This window comes from Gigantopelta aegis, chromosome 5, assembly GCF_016097555.1.
Source record: "Gigantopelta aegis isolate Gae_Host chromosome 5, Gae_host_genome, whole genome shotgun sequence".
In the NCBI taxonomy this organism is placed as follows: Eukaryota; Metazoa; Mollusca; class Gastropoda; order Neomphalida; family Peltospiridae; genus Gigantopelta; species Gigantopelta aegis.
The window spans coordinates 4,398,120-4,417,696 of record NC_054703.1 but is presented as its reverse complement, the minus strand read 5'-3'; positions in this window follow the sequence as shown (position 1 = coordinate 4,417,696).

Genomic DNA, 19,577 nt, shown 5'->3' with positions numbered 1-19,577 from the left:
TGTATAGGGTTTGTGGGTTTTTTTTTTTTTACAATTTTCCGGAAGTTGTGACTACATTAAGGATGTTTTAGTCCGAGTAAGTTTGACCATATTTATCTTCTTTCTAGGTATATATTATTGTTTTGGCAAGAATAATCTATCGCAAAGTATTGAAACCACCAATTTTATCAGGGACGTAGCGTGAGCTGGACCGGGGGGGGGGGGGGGGGGGGGGATTCGAATATGAACCAAGTGGACCTTTTTCTATTTTGTTTTTGCACAACCAGAAACTCCATATGTATAAACCTGTTTATCTCGCCTTCATGTAAAATTCTTTAATCTCATTGGTTGTTTGCCGTTGGACAAATCCCTTATACCCCTGTGGGCGGAGCTAAATTCTCTTATACCCCGTCTGTAATTTCCAACAGTTTCCAGCCGCCCCAGTTAATGCTAAAGCAATAATTAGATTATAAATAACATTGATAATCAATTAAGTATACATAATTAATTTTATTTTTACTATAAAATACACTATTTCAATACTTTTAAAAGCTGCAATGTTGAACTCGGCCACTAATACGACACTTCTGCACTGACTCTCGAGAGATGAAGTTGTGTTTGGAGAACGTGGAAATTACTCCCCCCCCCCCCCCCCCCCCACCCTAGGGGCTGTGTTGCGATCGCTTGGGCCTTTGTTCAAGTACATGATCGAACACAATGGCGACTCGGCGACCGTCACGCTCATGTACGGCAGTGACCGGAAGAACCGCGCACCCAGCAGAAGACGGAGGAGGCGACCCAAGACTTCACAGGGGGGACCAAACTTGGCGGCTCAACCGCCAGGGGCGGTCCCACCTGTTCCGAAGAGGAGGACTGGACTTGGAGTGACGCGGGGTGATCCAAACCCGGTGGCTAAACCACCGGGGGCGGTTCAGTCTGCGCAGCACCAAGTAACCAAACCGAAGCACCCGCCAGGAACCATCCAGGGGGGGACCAAAGCTGTCAGCTCCACTGACAGTGGCGGTCCCTTCTGTTGAGGAACCGACAACGATGGATACGGGCCACGTGGTCACCCATGACCCACCGGCGAGCCCACCACCACCTCCGGCAGTTGTTGTAGCTGACACCGCGGCAGACCAGCGAGAGTTCAAGAAGAGGAAGATGTCATCGACCACCGTGCCGATGTCGTCTGATGATTCCGATTGGATTCTCGTCTGTGACAAACTGCCACACAAGTACACGGGGGCGGTTATCGGTGACTTCACCGATAACAAATACCTTAAGGGACCTTGGGACGACAAGTACTGGCGCCAACTTCCAACCGGACAAGGGAAGTACCAGCTGCAAGGTGCCCTAAACTCAGAAAAGCTTTACGTGACAGCCCAGCAGGATGGACTGTACAGGCAGGGACTCCTGATGCCAACGATGTCAAATGGGACCATCCACCGCATCTTAAAGATGGTCCTACGAGACATCTACCCAGGAGCCATCGACCGTAACATCAAGGTCTTGACCGAAGGACTCCCCAACTTCAAGCCTGAACAGTCCATCAACTCGCCATGAATCCTGCTGCGCCAACCTTAACTAGGACAGGTAACCTCCTTTTTGGGCTTAGTTGGACTTTAAACACGTTTCGATCGAGCTTCCAAATTCTTATGTTTATTTTTTTATAAATAGTCCAACGCACTTTACTTTGGCGCCCGTTCAATTGCTCAAATCACCTTAAAACCTTTTCGGCCGAGCAATCAAACTTATTTTTGGGTTTAAATTCTTAGTCCGGACATGATGTTAGGTGCAGGTAATCTCCGTAGACTTAGGTTTTTCTAGTTAGACCCGAAGGAATCGAAATTCAGCCAGTCAGAACACGGCCCATTTTCGGTGTCTACTAGTCGGTCCGCGCAGTCGCTGGACACTACTAAATACTTATTCAAAATTCTGCCCACTTCAAACTCATTCCCCCCCCCCCCCCCCCCTTGGCCTGGACTCAGTAACTGGCAAAGGCCAGAGATTGAGCCCAGGACAGGCGTGCATGAAACTTTCGTGGTATATGTGCACATTAAAATGATTTCAACAACAACCTAATTACGGTCGTGGTGTTGTATTAATGCGCGATTAGCAACAGTTGTTTTTTATTTTATTTTATTTTTATTTTTTTACTACATACATTTCTGATTTTAAAAAAAAGTGTTTTTTTTTTTTTTTTTTTTTTTTTATTAATATCTGTTTCAGACAATTTCGTATTACAAACATTTGAAGTAAAATAGTGGAAGGTGATATATAAGCAACGCTGACTACGTTAGAAGGACTAATCTGAGTTTATAGCCATTCTAACGTCTTTAGGGGGAATATAACCTTAAAAACTATTAAAACTACAATTTATTTACATCTTCTTGCTTCGGTATGGACATCTGTTGTATTTTTGGTCATAGAGAAAAATATGAAAGGCCGTTAAAGTTGTTTAACAATATGAATAATATCTCAAAGACACTGGTGTTGTATTCTTTTCTTTGTTTAAATAGTCTTTCTCAGAGAAATTGGGCAAAGAAAATTGCTTGTATTAAGACTGTTATTGGCCTCGGTGGTGTAGTGCTTATGCCATTGGACTTGAGGCTGGTAGGTACTGGGTTCGTATCCCACCTGAGGCAATGGAGGATTTTTCATGCCAGTACCTGCCCCAACCCAGAAATGAGTGCACAGCTAGGCTCAATGGATAGGTGTAAGATCACATACACCGATTTTCACCCACTTCACGGGTGCGATTATAGGTGTGTCTCCGGAGTGTATGACCCCACATGGGGGATGATTACCCGGCATGCACTGCAGATTCCGTATACCCCGGGCTCGGGTAATACCGAGATAGCAAGCGTGGAGCACAACCCAGTCGAGTAGTCCCATACCGAAATGGAAATTCTGCGGCTTCACCGTTCGTTTCATCAACATCCATGTTTGAAATGCAATCATCTCAAAGCAACTAGAAAAGATATATTTGTACAAAGAAATGTGATTGAATCATCTCGATTCCATCCAGAACTTGTATTACAATTTCTATGTGATACTGACTTATTCTAAATTTTAATTTTCTCTATCTGTGATATTTGTATTTTTGCACTGTGTTTTTAAACAACTCTTGAATTTTTATATTTATTGTTATCATTCCATTCTTTTTACCTTGACCATAGTTTGACACCATAGCTGACATAAAAATTTTGCTGATGTGTCGTTAAACATCTATTCTATTTTATTCTTCATCATCTTCGTCAGTACTGGAATCATCATCAGTATCGTTGTCGTCTACTTCGTCCAAATTTTACCGGCCTTGGTGGCGTCGTGGTTAGGCCATCAGTCTACAGGCTGGTAGGTACTGGGTTCGGATCCCAGTCGAGGCATGGGATTTTTAATCCAGATACCGACTCCAAACTCTGAGCGAGTGCTCCGCAAGGCTCAGTGGGTAGGTCTAAACCACTTGCACCGACCAGTGATCCATAACTGGTTCAACAAAGGCCATGGTTTGTGCTATCCTGCCTGTGGGAAGCGCAAATAAAAGATCCCTTGCTGCTAATCGGAAAGAGTAGCCCATGTAGTGGCAACAGCGGGTTTCCTTTCAAAATCTATGTGGTCCTTAACCATATGTCTGACGCCACATAACCGTAAATAAAATGTGTTGAGTGCGTCGTTAAATAAAACCTTTTTTTCTTTCGTCCAAATTGTCGCCGATCCAGGAACCATACTGATTTAATGTAGAACGAATCTGTGGTCTCACATCTCTGTTGAAATCCACCGATTGTAGATTGTTTTTTCCTGTTGGGATCTTTGTCAAAGTAATGTTTCATGTTTCTTTCGATGGCATCTTGGGGAATGTTTTTTTCTTCGCAGCGTTTCCTCTTGTTTTCGAAATAGTCACAACTTAAAGTGCTGTGCCAGACCATACACTAAAATTTCAAATTCCACAATTAAATGCTTTCTTAATTCATTACAATAATATTTTACACCGATATGTAAATCAATAATTACGAAAATGCCCCATAAAAGTATTAAAACATCACTCCCGTAGAACACTGCCGGAAACAACCGAGTAAAATTCTCGGTAAAAACATTTGCCTGTAAATAGCCGTGACGTCACGAAGGGAACGCGCTTCACAGAAACCTACCACGAGATGACTTCCAGCGCAAGCGAAAGTGGGACCGACAGCGACTGCCAAGCTCACTGATCATGCGATTCTTCTTTCGATGATGAATAGTGTAGTAATGACGACTGGACTAATATTTGTGCAACACAACAAATAATAAATATGCCTCATCAGTTTGAACCTGGAACATCTTCCGACGAACCACCGGCCTGACAGATGACGATGAAAATGGTCGTGGAGACAGCTTACCACTAATTTACAAATTTTATTCTTGTTTTGTTCTTTAGCTTTTCGTGCGAATTATTTTGCTACACTGTATGTTCTAATACTTGTGATGTAGTAGAAAAGACGATAAATAACTCTTGAATTCTACGAGTCAAGTGGACCCGATATCGGTAATTTTAAGAAATAAACAAAAACGACTTTTAGTCCGTCCCATCCCTCTATGAAGATGTTTTTTTGTGTGAATAGTTTCAGTTTAGTTTGACGTAAAAAAAAAAGTAAAAGTGTTTTGGAAATAACAAAACAATACTATTTTTTGTGTGCAGTTGTGAAAACAGTCTGCTCAGAAATAAATAACTTATTTTAATTTTAAGAAATAAACAAAAACGACTTTTAGTCCGTCCCATCCATCTATGAAGATGATTTTTTTGTGTGAATATTTTCAGTTTAGTTTGACGTAAAAAACCCAGTAAAAGTGTTTTGGAAATAACAAAACAATACTGTTTTTTTGTGTGCAGTTGTGAAAACAGTCTGCTCAGAAATAAATAACTTATAGCACATTCCATAGTATGAAAAAAGGTTTTCTCTGTGGGAAGGTATAGTAAAATTAATTTAATGTATTTATAGTCCGTTTTACAAGGAACGCCTTTTTTCATACTATGGAATTTACAAGTAATTTATTTCTGAGCCGATTGTTTTCTAAGATGCGTACAAAATTAGCTCTTTTTTTTTTCTTTTTCTTTTTTACAATAAAACCCTACATTTTTGTAGGATGGGACGGACTCGGCAATAGATACTTACTTGTCTGTACTTTATTGTTTTAATGTTCTCGAAATGTAAAGAAAAATCTCACAAACGAACGAGATGCAAACGACAACAAATCGGATCTCGATGATTGCACGGACCGTGCATAAGAAAACAAACTGACCGGAGTTGAAAGCATAACGCAATTTAGGACATTGACGATATGCACCCCAAGGTCGTTTCGGTGTGGATGACGTCGGCTTGTTGTCATTTGTTTTATGTCGCAGAAAAATTGTTGGTACGGCATCTTTTTTTAAAAGCCATAACACATGGTATTCCCATATCTTGCTTAAGCCGACAAGCCAGTTCGGACGAATCGAAACTAAAGTGTCTACTGTCGCAACGGTCTCCGGCATTTTCTTCCTGGCCAGTATTTCCACGTTGTTTTAATCAAATTCACACACAGCTTTCTCACAGCAACATTACTATGAAATGCGTGAAGACTAAATTTATCGGCGTTTGTATTGCTACAGCCGCCAACAACACGCCGTTTAACCATAATAAACACAAAAGAAGCAATGAACAATGGCGCTGACTATCGAAAGGAGTTCCCTTCATGACGTCACGGATCAAATCTTACGGAAATTCCCGAAACGAATTCAGCTGGTTCTGTTTTTCAGGGCAATATTTTTAAATGGAAAATATACCGGTATATAAATTTTTTACATTTTTTTCTTTTAATTTTCTAATCATATTAAATAATATCTTGATTGATATAGCTCAATACATCATACATCTGGAACAGCACTTTAATGTCAAATTCACGCTTGATCATCAGACGTACAACTTCGTTTTCCAGATTGGACGATGACACTTCATTTCCCTCCTCACACGTTTTAAATCGCAGATGTCGCTGCAAGTTGTTACCAATCTAATTAAAATTAGCTCCACTATTACATGTGGATCTAACACCAGCCAGTTGGAGCCCATGTCCACCAATCAAAACCTTACTTGCAGAATTCTGCCAGTGATTTAAAAATAATTTCAAAACATTCCGAATTATCCTGAGGGTATACCACATGTTTCGTGTGAATTGCGAATGCCTTAAAACATGTTTTATTTTATAAAATAAATAATTTGTAATGTAAAGCTGAAGATTGATTTAGGTTTAGGTTTTTTTTTATAAATAAATAAATACTTTTTAATGTAAAATTGAAGACTTATAACCCGTCCCGTACGTATTGGTATGGTTCGCTGTACTGTGGCCACTAAAATAGACTCGCCCGATATTTTTAGAATTTGTATGCTCCCAAATAACGTTATAAAAGGCGGAGTGTGATTGGTCAATATTTAAATTATTATTTACAGACGAAATGTTACCTGGACATTGGGGACTACGCAGTGTTGTTAGTTTTAAATCACTGGCAGGATTCTGCAAGTAAGATTTTGATTGGTGGACATGAGCTCCAACTGGCTGGTGTTAGATCCAGTTGCTACCATCTTTAAAGACGAGACCACATGTATCACAAGACTGCATCTTCTTGACTATTTTTCAGATAGGGTTCTACCTCATCATCTTCGTCGTCGTCACTTTCGTAGGGGTTTGCCTGGTAGTTTTCTCTTGAATGCTTTCCTTTGCATGATTTGCATGTAGAGTTCTTTCTTCGATGGTGGTTGCAACTCTTCTGAGACATTCGCCGTTACGTTTGTAGTTTTATACCACTCGGACGGTCCGGTCTCTAAACCACTGGGTCGAAGATGCCAATGTTCAGGCGTGGTCGGTTTCAAGTCCACCAAGAGACGTCCTTAGGGCTTGTGGGTAGCTTCCTCGAATCCTTGCATGAAATGATGAGTGTTTTCTGGATACATCTGCTGTGCTGAGGTTAGGACGTGTTGCTTGTTGATTGTTGAACAGAACCAGGTAACAGTCTCTCCTCTGTGCCGGGTATTTGCTGTGATATTGTGATTGGTGGTTTCTGTCTCAGGGATGGTGCATATAAAAGAGCCCATGGTTCTAATGAAAACAAACCACTAACGAGTTACACTCGAATTCCAAAACCTATACTAGCTCAAACTTTTACCTTTCGACCGACCGTTCAAAATTGCGCCAAATTACTCAACAAAACTGCGCACCCCCAAACCCATCCGCCTGCTACCGATTCAATCGGACTGCTGGTGCTCCCTTGCACCTGCCAGTGCAGACGGTCCCTCCTCCTCCCCCCCCCCCCCCCACCTTTCCTGTCTTGGACAGAGAGGCCGGCCAAGGCCGGCACCTGTGCCCACGACAGGCGTGCGCTACAACAGCTTGCTCTGAACGTGCACGTAAAACCCTTTGACCTTGACCTTGAATGAAAACATGTAGCGGGTTTTCTAAGACTACAGGTGAAAATTAATGGTGATTAATAAATCAATGTGCTCTAGTGGTGTCATTAAACAAAACAAACTTTCGTTCATTTCAACTTATTTTCGTACTTATAGTATATCTAATTACGGTTCAAGCACGCTGTCCTAGGCACACGCATCAGCTACCTGGGATGTCTGTCCAGGATAGTGAGTTAGTTGTTAGAGAGAGAGAGAGAGAGAGAGAGAGAGAGAGAGAGAGAGATACAGAGAGAGAGAGAGAGATACAGAGAGAGAGAGAGGGAGAGGGAGAGAGATACAAAGAGAGAGAGATACAGAGAGAGAGAGAGAGATACAGAGAGAGAGTGAGAGAGAGAGAGAGAGAAAGATACAGAGAGAGATACAGAGAGAGAGATACAGAGAGAGAGAGAGAGATACAGAGAGAGAGAGAGAGAGAGAGAGAGAGAGAGAGAGAGAGAGAGAGGAGGGTGTAGTGGTATTACACCTACCCATCGAGTCGTTAAACCTCGCTCTGGGTGGAAGCCGGTACCTGGTTACAACCCCTGTACCTACCAGCCTTATGTCCGATAGCTTAACGACACAACCGAGGCCGGTACACTGGGACTTGGTCACGTACACTCGATATTTATACAACTTCTGTACCTACCAGCCTTATGTCCGATAGCGTAACGACACCACCGATTTTACATTGGGACTTGGCCACGTACACTCGAGATTTATACAACCCCTGTACCTACCAGCCTTATGTCCGATAGCTTAACGACACCACCGAGACTGGTACATTGGGACTTAGCCACGTACACTCGAGATTTATACAACCCCTGTACCTACCAGCCTTATGTCCTATAGCTTAACGACACCACCGAGGCAGGTACATTGGGACTTGGTCACGTACACTCGAGATTTATACAACCTCTGTACCTACCAGCCTTATGTCTGATAGCGTAACGACACCACCGAGACTGGTACACTGGGACTTGGTCACGTACACTCGAGATTTATACAACCTCTGTACCTACCAGCCTTATGTCCGATAGCTTAACGACACCACCGAGGCCGGTACATTGGGACTTGGCCACGTACACTCGAGATTTATACAACCCCTGTACCTACCAGCCTTATGTCCGATAGCTTAACGACACCACCGAGGCCGGTACATTGGGACTTGGCCACGTACGCTCGAGATTTATACAACCCCTGTACCTACCAGCCTTATGTCCGATAGCTTAACGACACCACCGAGGCCGGCACATTGGGACTTGGTAACGTACACTCGAGATTTATACAACCTCTGTACCTACCAGCCTTATGTCCGATAGCGTAACGACACCACCGAGACTGGTATACTGGGACTTGGTCACGTACACTCGAGATTTATACAACCCCTGTACCTACCAGCCTTATGTCCGATAGCTTAACGACACCACCGAGGCCGATACACTGGGACTTGGTAACGTACACTCGAGATTTATACAACCCCTGTCTCGTAGACTCGGTATTCCCGTACTGATTTTTGTCCAACCACCTGACTATTCCATTCATACAATGGTCACATGTCTCATGTGGCTTTCCATATAAGGCAGTGATTACTATCCAAATTTACCTCATACAAATTGCGTAATCTCTACCCCCCCCCCCCCCCCCCCCCCCCCCCCCATCCCCCCCCCCACCCACCCCCCCCCCCCCCCCCCACCCCCCCCCCCCCCCCCCACACACACACTTATTCCTACGGGACATGCAAAATTCAATAGCATCACAAATGTCCCCAGCCCGCCACCAACCCCGGTCAAGTTGCTGGTGATCCAATGCACCTGACAGCGCGGGCGATCCCTCCTCCAACCCATCCCAAACCCATGACAGGCGTGCGCTACAACAACTTGCACTGAATGTGCACGTTAAACTCTATGACCGTATCTGATCTGATCCATTGTTTTTGTCCCGGATGGAGTAGCCGGCATGAATAGACACCTGCGCCCATGACAGGCGTGCACTACAACAGGTTGCTCTGAATGTGCTTGTTAAGCTCTATACCTGAGCTAACCTGATCTGATGTTTTGTTCTTGATTAAATAATGAACTAATCAACACTTGCGTTGGTGCACAAAGTTCACCGACCCTTCCTCTACACGGCTGATCTGTGACGTCGTGCATATATTTGCATATTAATTAGCTATCGTGCACATTAATGAGAAATCGTGCATATTAGTAAACGTGTTTATTACAAATATACATAAGCAATGGATTATATAGGGTGCAGTAAATGTATTCATTACAAATATATATACCACGTGTTATATATGGTGTAGTAAACGTGTATTACAAATGCACACATGCAATGAATCATATAGTGTAGTAAATGTAATCATTACAAATATATACACATAATGTGTTATATATGATGTAGTAAACGTGATTATTACAAATATATACACATGTGTTATGTATGATGTAGTAAACGTGATTATTACAAATATATACACATAATGTGTTATATATGATGTAGTAAACGTGATTATTACAAATATATACACATGTGTTATGTATGATGTAGTAAACGTGATTATTACAAATATATACACATAATGTGTTATATATGATGTAGTAAACGTGATTATTACAAATATATACACATAATGTGTTATATATGATGTAGTAAACGTGATTATTACAAATATATACACATAATGTGTTATATATGATGTAGTAAACGTGATTATTACAAATATATACACATGTGTTATATATGATGTAGTAAACGTGATTATTACAAATATATACACATAATGTGTTATATATGATGTAGTAAACGTGATTATTACAAATATATACACATGTGTTATGTATGATGTAGTAAACGTGATTATTACAAATATATACACATGTGTTATATATGATGTAGTAAACGTGATTATTACAAATATATACACATGTGTTATGTATGATGTAGTAAACGTGATTATTACAAATATATACACATAATGTGTTATATATGATGTAGTAAACGTGATTATTACAAATATATACACATGTGTTATGTATGATGTAGTAAACGTGATTATTACAAATATATACACATGTGTTATGTATGATGTAGTAAACGTGATTATTACAAATATATACACATGTGTTATGTATGATGTAGTAAACGTGATTATTACAAATATATACACATAATGTGTTATATATGATGTAGTAAACGTGATTATTACAAATATATACACGTGTTATGTATGATGTAGTAAACGTGATTATTACAAATATATACACATAATGTGTTATATATGATGTAGTAAACGTGATCATTACAAATATATACACATAATGTGTTATATATGATGTAGTAAACGTGATCATTACAAATTTATACACATAATGTGTTATATATGATGTAGTAAACGTGATCATTACAAATTTATACACATAATTTTTCTATAGTGTGTAGTAAACGTGATTATTACAAATATACACATAATTTGTATATAGTGTGTAGTAAACGTGATTATTACAAATATACACATAATTTGTATATAGTGTGTAGTAAACGTGATTATTACAAATTTATACACATAATTTGTATATAGTGTGTAGTAAACGTGATTATTACAAATATACACATAATGTGTTATATAGTGTGTAGTAAACGTGATTATTACAAATATACACATAATTTGTATATAGTGTGTAGTAAACGTGATTATTACAAATATACACATAATTTGTTATATAGTGTGTAGTAAACGTGATTATTACAAATATACACAAAATTTGTATATAGTGTGTAGTAAACGTGATTATTACAAATATACACATAATTTGTATATAGTGTGTAGTAAACGTGATTATTACAAATATACACATAATTTGTATATAGTGTGTAGTAAACGTGATTATTACAAATATACACATAATTTGTATATAGTGTGTAGTAAACGTGATTATTACAAATATACACATAATTTGTTATATAGTGTGTAGTAAACGTGATTATTACAAATTTATACACATAATTTGTATATAGTGTGTAGTAAACGTGATTATTACAAATATACACATAATTTGTATATAGTGTGTAGTAAACGTGATTATTACAAATATACACATAATGTGTTATATAGTGTGTAGTAAACGTGATTATTACAAATATACACATAATGTGTTATATAGTGTGTAGTAAACGTGATTATTACAAATATACACATAATGTGTTATATAGTGTGTAGTAAACGTGATCATTACAAATATATACACATAATTTGTATATAGTGTGTAGTAAACGTGATTATTACAAATATACACATAATTTGTTATATAGTGTGTAGTAAACGTGATTATTACAAATATACACATAATTTGTATATAGTGTGTAGTAAACGTGATTATTACAAATATACACATAATTTGTATATAGTGTGTAGTAAACGTGATTATTACAAATATACACATAATTTGTATATAGTGTGTAGTAAACGTGATTATTACAAATATACACATAATTTGTATATAGTGTGTAGTAAACGTGATTATTACAAATATACACATAATTTGTATATAGTGTGTAGTAAACGTGATTATTACAAATATACACATAATTTTTCTATAGTGTGTAGTAAACGTGATTATTACAAATTTATACACATAATTTTTCTATAGTGTAGTAAACGTGATTATTACAAATATACACATAATTTGTTATATAGTGTGTAGTAAACGTGATTATTACAAATATACACATAATTTGTATATAGTGTGTAGTAAACGTGATTATTACAAATATACACATAATTTGTTATATAGTGTGTAGTAAACGTGATTATTACAAATATACACATAATTTGTATATAGTGTGTAGTAAACGTGATTATTACAAATATACACATAATTTGTATATAGTGTGTAGTAAACGTGATTATTACAAATATACACATAATGTGTTATATAGTGTGTAGTAAACGTGATTATTACAAATATACACATAATTTGTATATAGTGTGTAGTAAACGTGATTATTACAAATATACACATAATTTGTATATAGTGTGTAGTAAACGTGATTATTACAAATATACACATGTACCATGTACTAAACATTATGTCCAACAGTCCATTTTTGTTTAGCATGATATGTTTCTTTTGACCTCTTATTTAAACAAACATAATAACAGCAGGTCATGTTTTACTTCCTATATCGAGCCGTGTAAATGGCTTTATTTAAAATACACACACTTTTCATATGATTTTATTTATGACAGAAGTATATGTATAGGAAAATATTGTTTTTATCTAGAAAACTGAATGAGGGAAGGAAGGAAATGTTTTATTTAACAATGTACTCAACACATTTTATTTATGGTTATATGGTTTTAGATATATGGTTAAGGACCACACAGATACTGAGAGAGGAAACCCGCTGTCGCTACTTCATGGGCTACTCTTTCCGATTAGAAGCAAGGGATCTTTTATATGCACCATCCCACAGACAGGGTAGTACATACCACAGCCTTTGATAAACCAGTCGTGGTGCACTGGCTGGAATGAGAAATAGCCCAATGGGCCCTCCGATGGGGATCGATCCCACACCGACTGTGCATCGAGCAAGCGCTGTATCACTGGGCGACATCCCGCCCCAACTTATCTAGATTAGGTCACAGTTAACTGGTAATAGCAGGGATCGAATTTAACAGCGGCAAATTGCCATAATACTTTAGTCATAATATTATGCTTCAATGCCCTCAAAAGTCTCATGGCCATACGGACAGTGCCTTATTTTGCATCGTTCGAATTGAATGATGGCCATGGCCTAGTCATACACCTCAAAATTTAAGTTTGGTTTTTGGTTTGTTTAACGACACCACTAGAGCACATTGATTAATTAATCATCGGCTATTGTATGTCAAACATTTGGTAATTCTGACTCGTAGTCATCAGAGGAAACCCGCTACATTGTTTCTAATGTAGCAAGGGATCTTTTATATGCACTATCCCACAGATAGGATAGCACATACCATCACCTTTGATATAGCAGTCGTGGTGCACTGGCTGGAATGAAAAATAGCCCAATGGGCCCACTGACTGGGATTTATCCCAAACCTACCGCACATCACAAAATTTAACAGTCTCATGACCATACTGGCAAAGTTTTATTTTACATGTTACTAACTGGTGATCACACTCAAACATGACTCCTGAAAGTTGTTTTATTATGAAAACATGAAACCATTCACACTTATGCAGGGTTCCAGCTGTAAAATTTTCATTAATAGCCAAAGTTGTAGCCAAATGTTTACTTTTATAGCCACGATATAAATTTTATAGCCAAAAGAGCGGAATGAAAATTTTAATATTTATATTTGTGTAATTTATTCTCAAATTCATGTGGTCTATTTGTCCTAGTGAGCAATACATTTATTTGTACCTGAGATTTCAAATCGCGATCCCGTTTGTACTTGGTTGGTCGCGGAATTGTGTTGTAATCACTGGCGGTCCCGCAACGCTTAGCGTCACCACGTGATAACTGTGATTAAAGATCGCATTAGAACGAGCGTTTGATTTACTAGAACAATGTTTTAAAATTAACCTAAACAATGATACAAAATGCAAATTATCTTGGTAGATAAAACATAAGAATATAATTCGGTGTGAAACTTAAATAAAAAATTGTGGACCCGCATATCTGGCGTTTTAATAAGTTATACCGAGCTTACGCAAACTGAAATAAATATATTCATACGAATGAAGTACTCGATCGAACAGAGCCCTGTATGTAGATTTTATTCGTGAGGAATCGTTAACGATTTGATTGGTTCACGATTCACTGCATCCACATTTTATTTTATTAAGGGCAAGGGTTTCGCGCGTATATTTTCTTTGGAATGGCGGCGACATTAAATATATATATATATATATATATATATATATATATATATATATATATATATATCGCCATTTTGTATCGCCTGATTGACGAGATTATAGCCAAATTTGTGATAATTCGCCAATTGGCGACAATGGCGAACGGCAGCTGGAACCCTGCTTATGTACATGTATTTTGAATGTGTTCTGTTGTGTTATATTATATGACACTACATATACAAATACACACACACACACATTCATATACAAATACACACACATTCATATACAAATATATACACACATTCATATACAAATACACACACACATTCATATACAAATACACACACATTCATATACAAATACACACACATATTCATATACAAATATACACACACATTCATATACAAATACACACACATTCATATACAAATACACACACATATTCATATACAAATACACACACACATTCATATACAAATACACACACATTCATATACAAATACACACACATATTCATATACAAATATACACACACATTCATATACAAATATACACACATATTCATATACAAATATACACACATATTCATATACAAATATACACACACATATTCATATACAAATATACACAGACATTCATATACAAATACACATATTTGTACACAAATACATACACACACATTCATACACAAATACACATATTTATACACAAATACACATATTTATACGCACATACACTTACATACAAATACAAACATACATACATAAACACACAAATACACACGTACATACACAAATATTCACACTACATGCACACAGGGCTCGAAATTTAAGTTGAGATATAAATTGCTGATGGCACTAACGCTCCTCAACAATGACAAAATGTAGACACCTGGTGTACATTATCTGATAGTATTTAACACTGGCACATTTCACTGATGGCACTAACGCTCCTCAACAATGACAAAATGTAGACACCTGGTGTACATTATCTGCTAGTATTTAACACTGGCACATTTCACTGATGGCACTAACGCTCCTCAACACAAAATGTAGACACCTGGTGTACATTATCTGCTAGTATTTAACACTGGCACATTTCACTGATGGCACTAACGCTCCTCAACAATGACAAAATGTAGACACCTGGTGTACATTATCTGATAGTATTTAACACTGGCACATTTCACTGATGGCACTAACGCTCCTCAACAATGACAAAATGTAGACACCTGGTGTACATTATCTGCTAGTATTTAACACTGGCACATTTCACTGATGGCACTAACGCTCCTCAACAATGACAAAATGTAGACACCTGGTGTACATTATCTGCTAGTATTTAACACTGGCACATTTCACTGATGGCACTAACGCTCCTCAACAATGACAAAATGTAGACACCTGGTGTACATTATCTGCTAGTATTTAACACTGGCACATTTCACTGATGGCACTAACGCTCCTCAACAATGACAAAATGTAGACACCTGGTGTACATTATCTGCTAGTATTTAACACTGGCACATTTCACTGATGGCACTAACGCTCCTCAACAATGACAAAATGTAGACACCTGGTGTACATTATCTGCTAGTATTTAACACTGGCACATTTCACTGATGGCACTAACGCTCCTCAACAATGACAAAATGTAGACACCTGGTGTACATTATCTGCTAGTATTTAACACTGGCACATTTCACTGATGGCACTAACGCTCCTCAACAATGACAAAATGTAGACACCTGGTGTACATTATCTGATAGTATTTAACACTGGCACATTTCACTGATGGCACTAACGCTCCTCAACAATGACAAAATGTATACACCTGGTGTACATTATCTGATAGTATTTAACACTGGCACATTTCACTGATGGCACTAACGCTCCTCAACAATGACAAAATGTAGACATCTGGTGTACATTATCTGCTAGTATTTAACACTGGCACATTTCACTGATGGCACTAACGCTCCTCAACAATGACAAAATGTAGACACCTGGTGTACATTATCTGATAGTATTTAACACTGGCACATTTCACTGATGGCACTAACGCTCCTCAACAATGACAAAATGTAGACACCTGGTGTACATTATCTGCTAGTATTTAACACTGGCACATTTCACTGATGGCACTAACGCTCCTCAACAATGACAAAATGTAGACACCTGGTGTACATTATCTGCTAGTATTTAACACTGGCACATTTCACTGATGGCACTAACGCTCCTCAACAATGACAAAATGTAGACACCTGGTGTACATTATCTGCTAGTATTTAACACTGGCACATTTCACTGATGGCACTAACGCTCCTCAACAATGACAAAATGTAGACACCTGGTGTACATTATCTGCTAGTATTTAACACTGGCACATTTCACTGATGGCACTAACGCTCCTCAACAATGACAAAATGTATACACCTGGTGTACATTATCTGATAGTATTTAACACTGGCACATTTCACTGATGGCACTAACGCTCCTCAACAATGACAAAATGTAGACACCTGGTGTACATTATCTGATAGTATTTAACACTGGCACATTTCACTGATGGCACTAACGCTCCTCAACAATGACAAAATGTAGACACCTGGTGTACATTATCTGCTAGTATTTAACACTGGCACATTTCACTGATGGCACTAACGCTCCTCAACAATGACAAAATGTAGACACCTGGTGTACATTATCTGCTAGTATTTAACACTGGCACATTTCACTGATGGCACTAACGCTCCTCAACAATCAAAATGTAGACACCTGGTGTACATTATCTGATAGTATTTAACACTGGCACATTTCACTGATGGCACTAACGCTCCTCAACAATGACAAAATGTAGACACCTGGTGTACATTATCTGCTAGTATTTAACACTGGCACATTTCACTGATGGCACTAACGCTCCTCAACAATGACAAAATGTAGACACCTGGTGTACATTATCTGATAGTATTTAACACTGGCACATTTCACTGATGGCACTAACGCTCCTCAACAATGACAAAATGTAGACACCTGGTGTACATTATCTGCTAGTATTTAACACTGGCACATTTCACTGATGGCACTAACGCTCCTCAACAATGACAAAATGTAGACACCTGGTGTACATTATCTGCTAGTATTTAACACTGGCACATTTCACTGATGGCACTAACGCTCCTCAACAATGACAAAATGTAGACACCTGGTGTACATTATCTGATAGTATTTAACACTGGCACATTTCACTGATGGCACTAACGCTCCTCAACAATGACAAAATGTAGACACCTGGTGTACATTATCTGATAGTATTTAACACTGGCACATTTCACTGATGGCACTAACGCTCCTCAACAATGACAAAATGTAGACACCTGGTGTACATTATCTGCTAGTATTTAACACTGGCACATTTCACTGATGGCACTAACGCTCCTCAACAATGACAAAATGTAGACACCTGGTGTACATTATCTGATAGTATTTAACACTGGCACATTTCATTGACCTAACCAGGGCTTCTAGAAATTTTTTATAAAATCCACTTGCCATGGGATCAGTGATTTAAAAAAATTACTAGCCACAATTAAAAATTCAATAAACCTACTTTACTTTATGTTAATACAATTTTACCAAATAATAGTAATAATCAGATATGTCACTTAAAGAGGGAGATAGAGCTTAAAAACACTAACATTAGGGGTTTGGGGTAGGGGCAAGATATTCATATTTACTTAACTGCAACATTTGACCAAAAAAGAATTCACTAGCCATCGGGCATGGCAATATTATTTATTTACTAGCCCAACATTCCATATCACTAGCCATGGGAGTGAGGCTACCATAATCTAGAAGCCCTGTCTGGCATGGCAATAGTAGTTATTTACTAGCCCAACATTGAATATCACTAGCCATGAGAGTGGGGATACCATAATCTAGAAGCCCTGTCTGGCATGGCAATAGTAGTTATTTACTAGCCATGGGAGTGGGGCTACCATAATCTAGAAACCCTGTCTGGCATGGCAATAGTAGTTATTTACTAGCCCAACACTGAATATCACTAGCCATGGAAGTGGGGCTACCATAATCTAGAAGCCCTGTCTGGCATGGCAATAGTAGTTATTTACTAGCCCAACACAATATCACTAGCCATGGGAGTGAGGCTACAATAATCTAGAAGCCCTGTCTAGCATGGCAATAGTAGTTATTTACTAGCCCAACATTGAATATCACTAGCCATGAGAGTGGGGCTACCATAATCTAGAAGCCCTGTCTGGCATGGCAATAGTAGTTATTTACTAGCCATGGGAGTGGGGCTACCATAATCTAGAAGCCCTGTCTGGCATGGCAATAGTAGTTATTTACTAGCCCAACACTGAATATCACTAGCCATGGGAGTGGGGCTACCATAATCTAGAAGCCCTGTCTGGCATGGCAATAGTAGTTATTTACTAGCCCAACACAATATCACTAGCCATGGGAGTGGGGCTACCATAATCTAGAAGCCCTGTCCTGCATGGCAATAGTAGTTATTTACTACCCCAACACAATATCACTAGCCATGGGAGTGGGGCTACAATAATCTAGAAGCCCTGTCTGGCATGGCAATAGTAGTTATTTACTAGCCCAACACAATATCACTAGCCATGGGAGTGGGGCTACAATAATCTAGAAGCCCTGTCTGGCATGGCAATAGTAGTTATTTACTAGCCCAACACAATATCACTAGCCATGGGAGTGGGGTTACAATAATCTAGAAGCCCTGTCAGGCATGGCAATAGTAGTTATTTACTAGCCCAACATTGAATATCACTAGCCATGGGAGTGGGGCTACCATAATCTAGAAGCCCTGTCAGGCATGGTAATAGTAGTTATTTACCAGCCCAACATTGAATATCACTAGCCATGGGAGTGGGGCTACCATAATCTAGAAGCCCTGTCTGGCATGGCAATAGTAGTTATTTACTAGCCCAACATTGAATATCACTAGCCATGAGAGTGGGGCTACCATAATCTAGAAGCCCTGTCCTGCATGGCAATAGTAGTTATTTACTAGCCCAACACAATATCACTAGCCATGGGAGTGGGGCTACCATAATCTAGAAGCCCCGTCAGGCATGGCAATAGTAATTTACTAGCCCAACACTGAATACCACTAGCCATGGGAGTGGGGCTACCATAATCTAGAAGCCTTGACCTAACTCTATAATCCATTCCTTTCCATGACCTAACTTAAAATTCCATGACTTTCAATGACCCACTTGTAACTCAAAATTCCATGACTTTCC